The following is a 12884-nucleotide window of genomic DNA, read 5'->3' on the forward strand; positions in this document are numbered from 1 at the left end:
GAGCGCCACGCTTACCTGGGGGCTGCCCCCGCCGCAGCGGAGCTGGGACGGGACGGGACGCGGCGCAGGGAGCCGGGAGCAGCCGCCGCGGCCGGGGAGGAGTTACCGGGCGGGGAAGGGGCAGGTGCCGCCAGGTGGATGCGTCGCCCAGTCCCTTCCTCCCACCGCCGCCGCCGGGGGCGGGGGGAGGACGTTGCCTGCTTCGCTCACCCGGCAGCCGCCGGGGAGACGCCGCGGGTCCGGCCCGGGGCGGGGACGGCGCCCAGCAGCGCTCCGGGGGGCTTGGCTGTGCTGTGCCGGCGGGGGGCACGGGCGACCCTTCCTGCCCGGTGGGTGCCGGCAGCCGCCCTCAACCAGACCGCACCGGACCGGGGCTCCCCCTTCCCCCCCCCGCGGAGGTTTGCGGAGCAAACAAGCCGGGCGGGAGCGGCGGGAAGGGCCCGCGGGCCAGGGGGCGCGGCGGTGGCGGTGCCGCCGGTGTAAGGGCCCCTGGGGGCAGAGGTGCCGCACTCCTCCGGTGCTGTGGTGGGGGGACCGTGCCTTTTTTGAACTTGCGAATCAGTCTTGATTAGCCTGTGTTTCTGGGCGTTGTGTGCAAATAAAGAGCCAAAAGGCTTCCCTGAGCAGGGCACACCAGGTGCTGATAAAGATTGCTCATAGAATACCCAGCCCATGGAAATTACTTCCTTTTTCTTTTGCTTTTTAGGGCTATTTAATAAAGGGGTACTCTGAAAAATTACTGCAGTCTCAATTGTCACGTTACTTACAGTGTCACCACTGCTTTGGTTTCTTGCAAGCCGTGGCTTCTGGTTACAGTTATCACAATATTTCAAGTGATTTTGAAAGGGTAACTTTGTTGATAAAGTGCCTTCCCACTGGAGCCCTATCATTAAAACTTCTGGCCCAAAGCTCTGACTTACAGTAACTCTCCGGTAAAGCAGATCTACAAATGAGTGAGGTTTATTGCTGCCAAAGCTGAGTTCCACTGCAAAAGAATCCACTTACATCCCAAAACCTCAGAGTACAACTGGGAAAAGCACACAAGTGTTTGAAGAAACGCCACTCAATTTTAATAACAGCTCTGAATGAGCTACAATATTGCTGCATACTACACTTAACATCTCTGTATGGAGACTACAGATAAAGCAAGATATACAAGTTCGGCATGAGAAGTGTTTCGGGTTTGTTTAGATTTTCAAACACATACCAAGGAATTACACCAAGTGCACCAAGGAGCTAAGACCATACCTTCAATATTTTTCCAGCTCTATGTGTGTATTCAAAGAGAACTATGTATCTTCAGACCCTTTAGTACAAAAACATAAGGGGTATTGGCTGAAACATCTTTAGCTTAGGCTTTTCCGCTGGACCATATTGTAGGGCTCTTTCTACTCATGTGCTCCCAAAAGGAATCAGTGAGATTCACTAATTTTCCAGTATGGATTCAGTTGCAGGAACTGCACCACATTTTTTTTCTGAAGTAAAACGTAAAATCATTCCAAGTGACAACCAAAATGCGCTGCATTGTCACCTTCTGTGGTTCTCTGACATGACCACCTGTGTGGCATGTCCTTGTCTTCAATCTCTACTAATGCCGTCAGTGGCCTTCAGGGCTTAGAGATATTTAAGTTTGAAGAAAAGTGTCTGGTCATAAGGTTTCCTTGTCAAGTTTCCTTACCAAGATGGAGGGAAATGGCCCTGCAAATTGTCACTTGGCATCATGACCACAAGGAGAGATGACCACATGATCATCAAGGAGAGATCCCTGAAGACCTATTCTATTCTACAGGAGAACCTGAACATTCATCTGCTTTGAAAATCCACATCTTTTTTTTTTTTTTTCCTTGAAAGTAATTTGGAGGCAGTGTACTCCTATTTGATGATATCTAGTTCCTCTCTCAAGACAAAGCCCACTTAGTTATTAGGATACCTAGCAATTTATGTTTCAAAAAGTTTTTTCTCTTCAGCTTAAGAGTATCCTGGATCTTCCTTTAGATTTGTCAAAATGTCTTGCACAATGGCTACAGATAAGGAAAAAGGGACATGTAAAATGTACAGGCTGGTTCCTCTGGAAGTTGATGTTGTCTGTATGTAGCCGCTTCTAAGGTATTACATCAGTTCAGGTGTTTTAAACAAAACTGGGCAGAAGGACATGGTAACAAATACATTGTGATGAGGAGAAGTGTGCTTCTCCACCACAAAAGTTTTAAACTCTTTACCAGGGGCCACGTTGCTTTGTGCGCTATGAAACACCACCAAACCCACTGTGGAGAGGATCCAGTGCAGCCCCGTTAAAACTAATGCCACTCTGCTTAGTTACAGACTTGAAGATCTGGGCAGAAGCCAGCAGCTCCTTGATTACCTCTGTTAACACCTTTTCTTCTCAGAGGGCTGAGCTGGTCAGTGAAGGGTGTATTCCCACCCTCTTTCCCTCAGTTCTCCCTCCCTTCCTTCAGGCTGGTATCTGGTTCACTAGAGGGCTGGCCTTTCAGATCTCAAACGTGGTAAAAGCTTGCCTTTTTTTTTTTTTTTTTTTTTTTTTTTAACTGGGTTAATATTCCCCAAGGTTAACTCAGCTTGCTAACAAAGGTCAAAGGGACAGGAGAGCTGGAGGGGCAGAGGCGGGGAGGGGGACACTGCCTCCTCTTGGCAGCAGAAGCTGTCGGGTCTGTTCAGCTTGTCTTTTCTAGTCGAGGACTGAGCTCGTGGCCCTGCAATCTCTGCCAAAATAGTTGTACGTATGTATTAGTGTGTTTTAATTATGCAAGCTGGCTTTTGCAGAGCAGGATGCTGAGTATTCATTTTATTAATGGATTATAAGCAACCTTTAAAGGAGAGATGAGGGCAGGGTTCGCTTTTTCAAAGCAGCTGCGTGCTTTGGGAGAGGCAGGCAAGTCCTCTGCTGGAGAGGGACTTTCTCTTGCTGAGAAGCCCAGAGTTCCGGGTGTCTGAGAGCTTCAACATGACCCAGCCTAACAGTGCTCATCTCAGCACTTACTCCAAACACCTTTCTCTCGTTTAAACATTAATAGTTAAATGTTCAGTGAACCACTTCCTCCTCCATATTTATGCGTGTGCAGGGCAGGGGAGGGATGTTTGGATGTTTTGGGTTTTTTTACAGGCATGCAAACTAACGTTTCTATAGACTGGTGCTAAGTATCTGAATTTCATCATGTGAATTAAACTGATCTTTTTAAGTGTCTGGCATCACCTACCATTGCACATCCTACCACATGATATCTTTGGCTTCCTATAACCCCTTCCTTACTCTGTTCTTTAAGGTAGCTCTGCCCACCCATAAATGATAAGTTGCTTTGTTTCTGTGGCACCGTTATCGCAGTTCATTTCCTACTCTGTTAATACCCAACATGTCATTTGCTCCATTGTCTTTCATAATTCTGAATTTTTGCCTGTGTTACTAGTGTCTGATCAAAAACCTGGGGGAGTGGGAGATAAGGTTTTTCTAAAGCCAAACTGCAAAGTACTTGCTCAAAGCATGTCAGGATGAGCTTGCCCCTGCCACTTCAGGATTACAGCACAATTATTTTATACCACCAATAGAATTAGAAGTATCTCCAGGAAAATTCAGTGCTAAAGCCTACAGTTGTGTGTGTGTGTAACAAAAGCAACATTCAGATGAGGAATTGTCTCACCCAACTCAACACCTCCTTCATTTTCACAGCCCAGCTTTAAGCACCAGGAATCTCTTTATGCCCTACTGTGATGGAGTCCTCTATGCATTTTTTTCATTAGTACCACAAAAGAGAGCTCTGTGGTTGACACTTTACAACAAACACTACAGTTACACACTCACCCATAAAACTACATCAAACCTGGGAACTTAATTAGTCATTTAGTAACTAAGCTTAAACTAAATGTATGTTGACTTTGGAAGCGCATTTGCATCTGCTGGTATTACCAAGACTACACACAGAGCTGAATTCACCTGCTGCAGGTATATTTGAAAATAAAAATAAAGGGGTAGACATCTTAAGAAATTATATATTTTTTCTAACTGTTGAATGCCTGTGAAACAGGAGTAGCCCTTTGTTAGAGTATTAACTAATTACGCTGAAAAAACACAACTCCTTAAACCCATTACTGTGTTATCTGGGAACTAGGAAAGGGTTTCATGTGCCTGTGATCAGAAAGGTGTGTCCCTGTGAACATTCCTACTTCTTTCCCAGCCTTTCAGAATCTTTTTTAGAAGTTTCAAGTCCTATACAGATGGAAAAACAGAAAATTGCCCTGGCTCTTCTTGGTTCTCAATTTTTTTTTCTTTTTCCTCCCAGTTTAGCTTTCTTGTATAGAGAGACAAAGAAAGCCTGAGAGTTATGAAATTCTTTCCTCTCTCCCACAGGGAATAAACTGTCTGGAATAAGTGACCTTAACTTTCCTTTAGGTGCGTGTTGTTTCAGGGGGTTTCTTGTCTGTTACTGTAAAACAAGAGAGAATAAAAATTCAACTACTGCTCTTTGTTGGATTTTTCTGGGTGGGCCTTATAAACACATCTGCATTTTCCTACATCAGAATAGAATTTGACCTGCTATCCACATTAAAACAATGATACTGTTGTGGCACAGAAGTTGAATGACAACATTAATTTATTGTATGATTTTTTGCTAATAATTGGGACTTTTTTTTTTTCACTGGTCTGGTTGTTTAGCATTGTCTTGCACTTGTAACACAAAGCAGCCATAAATCCAAACTACTCAGTCAGTTAAATCAGGTTTATAGTTACTCTCGTACCAGCAAACAGGCCTGAAGCAACTATAATGCATCAGTGAATATGGGTTTCGATGCAGAACTGATCTCACTGTTTTTATAAAAAGAAACTACACTACACATTTTTATTTAAATTTTAAAATATTTATTGAATATGAATTTGCAAAAGGAAAATTACTCAATTATTTTGCAATTGGCTTTAAACAATTAGTGACAGAACTGTGTTTCAGTAGAAATTAGAGTCAAATATATTTAGTTTTGCCGATGCATACAGAAAAATACTGATTGGGAAAATAAAAAGAACTAAAAAACACAATAAATATTAATATTTTTTTCCAGTTAGAAACCAAAAGTGATGGTTGGATCCAAATGTAATCTTGGACAAAATTAACATTGATTTAGTGGAGCCAGTTCTTCTCAACTGATCATTTAATTGTAATTTTGTTTTAAAGCACTGAATGTTACTCATGACATCTTCTATCAAGACATAACTCATTTTTAATAGGTCCAGAAAGACCACTGATTTTCATTGATTTGGTAATAATTCTATGCTACAGAATAAAAAAACATGAACAAGACCTTTTGAACATCTGAATTTTCTGAATAGCTGCATGAGATAACCAGAGGTAAATCATACCCAAAAAGAATTGCCTTTTATTTGTCTGAAAAATAAAGTTAGGACTTTTTTTTTTGTTTCAATCTTAGTTAAGCTCCAGATTTGCTGTATAACTTCGGTGAACTTGTTTCCATCCACCTCTATTTCCTGCTCTGCAAAAGGAAATTAATGCGATGCATTATCAGGAGTAAAAGTATTTTCACATTTAACCAAGTATTTGTAAAAGTGCTTGGAGACTTGTTGATTAACTTTTTATAAAAAGGTAAGAATAAAGTGTCCTTTTTATATTTACCTGCAGCTAGGTAAGCTTTTATGGTCTGTTCCTGCCTCAGGTATAAGTACTTGATTTTTATCAACAATTGGACATTGTTTTAATTCCGTGATAAACTGTGCAGATGAAGTCAGAAAACTGTAAATCACCAACTGGTCACAAAGAAAGCACTGATCCAGTTCAGTGAAAATGCAATTCAGTATCACCTGTTCATATTCTTCAGCAAGCCAGCAATTAACTCAGGAAAAAACATATTTAATTGCAATTGCGAGAAAGTGCTCTTCACACATGCAAATGCAAGATTTCAGTTTCTGTTACTGTACCTCTGAACAAATACTCCTATTGATGGGACTTTTGCAGTTCCTTGACATTCAGGAATTTGTGCTTTCCATGAAAGCAGCTAGATGTGCTGTCCGTAACTTTTTACATGATAACTTTATGGTAGTAAGGCAAGATTTTGCAGTTTGGCTCCAATACGTTCAGTTATTTTTCTTGAGGGTTATTATTATTGCTATTATTATTATTATTATTGCTATTATTATTATTATTGTAACTGAAGTGGCTCAATGAATCCCTATTTGCAATATGAATATATTTTGCAGTGGAGAAAAAACTGATTTCTGAAATTATTTCTGAATCACAGTTACCACTATTCCACAATATCAGTGTGAAAATTATTAACCTGTAGTAGAACATCACACACTTGGCATTCTTATGCTTGCTACATTTTCCTTGTTAATGATTAAAATACATTTACATTTCTTCATCTTACTTCGTCATTTTTAATTTAGGTCTGAATTTCTTCATTAGTTTATTCTGATTCGGTGGCTACATTAATTCCTTAAGAAAGAACCATATTTGCTTGCCTACTACCTATGTAAAGAAGTCTTGTGTTTGAAGGCACTAATAAAACAAAGCCAAAATACTTCTTATCTTTACAGAAGGCATCACAAGGAAACAGATGCTTTCTGGTGAATAATGAGAACTGAGGCGTTACTACTTTCATCTAAGAAGTGAAAGACTGATGCTTTAATTCTACCTTTCTTTAATCGCCAACACTTCAGCATTAAGCAAATAAATTTTTGAAGAGGAAATTTGTTTACCAAGCTTTTTCTTACTAGTTCTATAACTAATTTTGGATCAAATCCCAACCACACTGAAAGATGTCAAAGCTTCATATGAAGCTAAAAGGAGCTAGCTGGAAGTATTTGTTTTCTCTTGGGTTGATAGGGCATAGTTCATCAAACTCCTGTACAACCACCCAGTGAGTAATTTTCAGAAGGTAATTTGAACCCATTCTGAGAAAGTAGTACAAGCTGGCTTGTACGAGTTCCTGCTGGTGATGGACTTCTCTTCCTCAATATTTCTGTGGTAAAACCAGCAACAGTCATCATAAAACAAATATAAGCTAAAGGCTGGCATCTTCACTGCTGTTTTGCTTAAAACTGTTCAGAGTATAGGTACAATGAAAAACACTTAGACAACATTGCAGGCACACTGTAGAAAATGGGCATGGGAAATGATAATTTCTATAAATATCCAAAGCTGAAAAGCCTGTGCTTTAGATTTTAACACTGTACCACTATTACTAATTGGCCAAATAAGGCTTACAGTTTCTTTGCAAAATACTGATTATCTTGTCTGTCTGAACAGGCTTTGAAAAAAACCCCAGAATAAATAGCAAAGATGGAAGTCAGGTAACAAAAACAGATCAACTGATAGTTAATTTTATTAACATGTGTCTGTACTTAGGGTTTTTTTCATAGACTCATAGAACAGTATGGGTTGGAAAGGACTTTCAACCCCCCTGCCATGGGCAGGGACACCTTCCACTACACCAGGTTGCTCAAAGCCCCATCCGGCCTGGCCTTGAACACTTCCAAGGGTGGGGCATCCACAACTTCTCTGGGCAACCTGTTCCGGTGTTTGACCACCTTCACAGTAAAGAATTTCTTCCTACTATCTAATCTGAATCTACCCTCTTTCAGTTTAAAGCCATTACCCCTTGTCCTGTCACTACATGCCCTCATAAAAAGTCCTTCTCCAGATTTCTTTAGGCACTTGGAAGGCTGCTGTAAGGTCTCCCCAGGCTGAACAGCTCCAACTCTCCCAGCCTGTCTTCATAGAAGAGGTGCTCCAGCCTTCTGATCATCTTTGTGGCACTCCTCTGTACTTGCCCCAACAGGTCCTTCTTATGTTGGGGGCCCCAGAGTTGGACACAGCACTCCAGTTGGGGTCTCATGAGAGTGGAGTAGGGGCAAAGAATCACCTCCCTCAACCTGCTGGCCACGCTTTTTTTGATGCAGCCCAGGATACAGTTGGCTTTCTGGGCTTTAAGCGCACATTGCCAGGTCATGTTGAGCTTCTTCTCAACCAGCACCCCTAAGTCTTTCTCCTCAGGGCTGCTCTCAATCCATTCTCCACCTAACCTGTGTCTGCACTTGGGATTGCCCTAACCCATGTGCAGGACCTTGCCCTTGGCGTTGTTGAACTTCATGAGGTTCGCACGGGCCCAACTCTCAAGCCTGTCAAGGTCCCTCTAGATGGCAAGCCCTTCCCTCCAGTGTGTTGACTTGCACCACACAGCTTGGTTTTGGCAGCTTGGCAAATTTGCTGACGTGCACTCAATCCCACTGTCCATGTCACCAACAAAGATGTTAAACAGCATTGGTCCCAATACTAGCCCCTGAGGAACACCACTTGTCACTGGTCTCCACTTGGACATTGAGCCATTGACTGCAACTCTTTGAGTGTGAACATCCAGCCAGTTCCTTATCCACTGAGAGGCCCATCTGTCAAATCCATGTTTCTCCAACTTAGAGACAATGATGTTGTGCGGGATAGTGTCAAATGCTTTCCACAAGTCCAGGTAGATGATGTCAGTTGCTCTTCCTTCATCTGTCAATGCTATAAGGCCACCAAATTTGTCAGGCATGATTTGCTCTTAGTGAAGCTACATTGGCTGTCACCAATTGTCTCCTTATTTTCCATGTGCCTTAGCATAGTTTCCAGGAGGATCTTCTCCATGATCTTGCTGGGCACAGAGGTGATATTGACCATCCTGTAGCTCCCTGGGTATTCTTTTTTAAAAACGGCCACTATATTTCCCCTTTTCCAGTCAGTGGGAACTTCACCAGACTGGCACAACTTCTCAAATATGATGGGTAATGGCTTAGCCACTGCATCCACCAGTTCCTCAGGACCCACAGATGCGTCTCATCAGGTCGCATGCACTTGGGCACCTTCAGGTTCCTTAGACAGTCTCAAACCTCATTTTCTCCTACAGCAGGTGGTTCTTCATTCTCCCAGTCTTTGCCTTTGCCTTCTACAAGCTGGGTGGTGCGGCTGGAGCACTGGTGGGTGAAGAGGGTGAAGACTGGGGCAAAAGTCATTGAGTACCTCAGCCATACCCATATCCCAGGTAACCAGACCCAGAGAGGGCCCACATATTCCCTAGTTTTCCTTTTATCATCAGTGTACTTATAGAAGCTCTTCTTGTTGTCCTTGACATCCTTGGCCAGATTTAATTCTGTCAGGGCTTTAGCTTTCTTAACCTGATCCCTGACTGCTCAGAAAATTCCTCTGTATTTCTCCCAGGCTACTTGTCCTTGTTTCCACCCTCTGTAAAGATTCTTTTCCACCTCTAGCATCATCAGAGACACATGAATAATAGAACTGAATTAATAACATTAAAAAATCACAGGAGATAGATCATATTATTTTGGAAAGCCATACAAGCTGCAGGAACTGGTAAATATTTGAGGTACTTGGAAATCTAATTTTCCTGCCTTTTTTTTTTTTTTTTTTTTTAAGTATTAAGTATCTTTACAATAATTTACTAACCAAAATTCAGGTTGCTTTGGAGTTGTTTGCAGACAGCTATAGCTATTTGAAATTTTAATTGCTTAGCACCATTCCATATTTTCCTGTATCATTTCTGTATTGAACATTTTAAAATTAAGCAGTTGTTTTGCTTTATAGTAACTCTTTATCTAATTTTACTAAACAAGATTTCAGACTGCATATGCTTAATTTTCACAATGAAGATACGAAGGAAAAAGGCATGAAAAACCAGGTTACTCGGTCCATTTCCCATGAAAAAAACCCTGTCTAGGACAATCTTCCATGTTCCCAGACTTTTTTCTACCATTTTGCTTATGTGACTGTTATGCTAGACTAAATTTTCCTTCCTTCCAATTTTTTCTGCCATTCAAACAAGTATTTTCCACTTTTCTATATTTGTAGGCAGATTCCACCTTTCACATGATTCTACCATATGCAAAGCATCCCCTCTCTGATAGTGTTAATGTATTGCTCTGGCCTTCATAAAGCTTGCGTTGCTATTGACTGCACAGCTGTCCATGCAGAGATATAGGTACTGCAGTACATAGGAACACATGGAATACCGCTAGAACAATTCCTTCAGGAGCAAAAAGACTGAGACAAGACGCTCCTGTATCTGGACTGGATTAATATTGCCACTTTTTTTTTTTTTTTTTGCTGTTACGGTGCTACCTAATCCCATAGATAACAAGTATTTGAACCAACTGGGTTGTAATTGTTTTGGAGGAGTTGTATTTCCATTTCTTGGTTTATTTTTTAAAGTCTACTTCAAGGCCATCCTCCCTTATTCAGTTTTTGAGGGAGACACATCGTAAATGTTTAATGTTTTTTAAAAATTCACTTATTTTACCCCTTTATTAATGGGTCTGTTTTTGTTTAATTTCTACTTATCCATGTAAATGTTGCAACTGTTAATATAACTATACAGTAAGTGAAAAATTACCTTGTTTTATTTTGTCTCCTTCTTTCACTGCATCTTCAAGACAAAACAATCCTCTACCCTATTTCCTGATAAGCCTGATACGGTCTTTCACACCTTTGAACACAGCACAGTGCTGCAAGATGCCTACTGTATGAAAACAAGGAGTTAACCTCTTCTTAAACTGGCTGTGTTGAAGCAGGAGAGAGAGTTATAACTTCAGATTGCTGCTCAGGAGTGAGGGAGTTCTTCAGAAATTATGCAAGAGCTTAGTGCTTTGTGTCCCACTGCTCCCTGAGCTCTCCAAACCTGTTCCCAGGAAGACTGGCTTATCAAGAGAGTGCCAGCGCAGAAGCTGGGAGGGTCAACTGGTTAAACACGTGAACCTTCAGACCTTGCAAACTAATTCAAAGTGTGGTGGGTTGGATAGCCTGATAACCTCTCAAAGAGCATCAGGAACATCCAAGGTGGACAACTCAGCACAGTGTATGTCATAGATGTTGGCAACACATGGGTGGGCTAGATAATATATAGAGGGTTTAAATATATTTTTTCTATGGCTTATAAACACAAAATAATCCTCTTAAAATCATAAGGTTATTCTGCTCTTGTTCGTGTGTCTTGATAAGTCAGATTTGTTAGAAAACCTAGTCAATACACAATCTTTTAACACTGAACTGCACTTAAAAGAAGAACTGTGCCATTCCACCCAGAAAGTACGATTTTCTGGGTATCCTTGCAGAAATTAGAGTTAAGACTCGTAAAGGAAGTTACCCTGCAAGTGTTGGGAACTGTTAGATGACCTTAGGGCAAAAATTCTACAAAGTAGACAGACTTTTAGCAGCCCATTACATGCCCCAGAAGGGCAGCTATTGAGCTAGCCATTCAGGAGAGTGCCTATACTTCAGCAAAACATCACTTGTTTGAGCACTGTCGGAGAAGACTTGAAATTTTTGTCTTAGATATGCTAAAGGTGACAGATTAGCCTGTTAGTCATTCCATTCAGCACAAACTGATTGACCTTCAAATATTCAGTTAGTCACTTATAAAAAGACTTCAAGGAGGCCACAAGGTCCTCTGCATCCTGTGCACCCAGAATACCTCGATCATGTGTATTTTGAATGCACCCCATCTGCACCAATCCAAAAATTGTAGCACTATGTGATGGCACCACAAAAGCTACTAAACAACAGTAAGAGCAGGAAACAGTATAAAGACACACCTCTTGTCCCATCAGAGACAGACAATCCTGTCCTAGTAGCCTCATGGGCAACAGGGCTCTTTGCCTAGACTGTTCCCTAGATGGGGCATCCAGGCTATCTGTCAGGCTCCAAATGGGGCAAGAAAAGCAGGTTTTGACTGTGGTGAGATTTGATGCATTTGCATGTGAACAGGGAATCCTATTACCAGTGTTTCTGCATGGAGCCACTTCATCTTCAAAGAACTCCCAGAAGGACCAGCAATGATCCTTTAACAGCTTCTTCAGATGCTCCCTTCTGGCGGAAGAAGTGGCTAGCAACAATTATTTCAGTTGGCTGAGGTTAGCCTGCTTGTCTTGTGAAGGAGGGGCAATGCCAAGTCCCTGGAGGACATAAGCACACATATCAGCCTTTACATCCAGGAAGGACTTGTGGTGCAAGCCCAAGAAGTTAGGAATGTTTATCTGTCCCTCTGCATATGTAGGCTATCCTGATAAACCCAGGTGTAGGCTGCCTAGAGGTAAATAAGTGGAAGATGTGACACGTACCAGTGGGCTGCTCCTTTTGGGGCAGAGTACGCACCATATAGACTATGCTCCTGAGAAATTGCATCTAGTGTCCCAGTGCAGAAGGTGAGCAGCCCTGTGAAGCATCCCTGAAACTGGGTGTCCATCTTTGTAGATGCTGTTGTGCTTATAGTTAGTTACATACGAAAAGCTAAAGCCAGAAAGTGAAGGGCAGGCAGCCTGTCACCCATTATGGGGTAACACCCATAATGATAGAATCATAGAATCATAGAATCATAGAATCATTTAGGTTGGAAAAGGCCGTTAAGATCACTGTTAACCCAGGACTGTCAAGTTCACCACTAAACCATGTCCCTAAGCACCACATCTACATGGTTTTTGAACACCTCTAGGGATGGTGATTCTACCACCTCCCTGGGCAGCCTGTTCCAGTGCTTGACCACCCTTTCAGTGAAAAAAAATTTCCTAATACCCAATCTGAACCTCCACTGGTGTAACTTGAGGCCATTTCCTCTTCTCCTATCACTTGTTATCTGGGAGAACAGACCAACGACCTCCTTTCAGGTAGTTGGAGAGAGCAATAATATCCCTTCTGAGTCTCCTCCTCTCCAGGCTGAACAACCCCAGTTCCCTCAGGTGCTCCTCATGAGACCTGTGCTCCAGACACTTCATCAGCTCTGTTGTCCATCTCTGGACATGCTCCAGCACCTCAGCATCCCTATTGCAGTGAGGGGCCAAACCTGAACACAGTATTCAAGGTGCGGCCTCACTAGCACCAAGTACA

General features: G+C 42.1%; 1 protein-coding gene across 7 annotated transcripts in view; it reads right to left on the bottom strand.

Annotated features, from left to right (window-relative positions):
• TMPRSS2 (transmembrane serine protease 2) overlaps positions 1-12293 on the bottom strand; it is a 78526-nt gene extending 66233 nt beyond the window's left edge. For 5 of the 7 annotated variants that reach the window (XM_080376621.1, XM_080376624.1, XM_080376626.1 and 2 more), the window contains exon 1: positions 16-12292. The gene's annotated coding sequence lies outside the window, so the exon portion shown is untranslated. Of the gene's footprint in view, positions 1-15 lie in introns of all 7 variants that reach the window. The other 2 variants (XM_080376627.1, XM_080376625.1) reach the window with 1 other exon arrangement.
• Between the last annotated feature and the right edge of the window lie 591 nt (positions 12294-12884).

The sequence above is a fragment of the Falco punctatus genome, assembly GCF_963210335.1.
Source record: "Falco punctatus genome assembly, chromosome: 2".
NCBI classification, from domain to species: Eukaryota; Metazoa; Chordata; class Aves; order Falconiformes; family Falconidae; genus Falco; species Falco punctatus.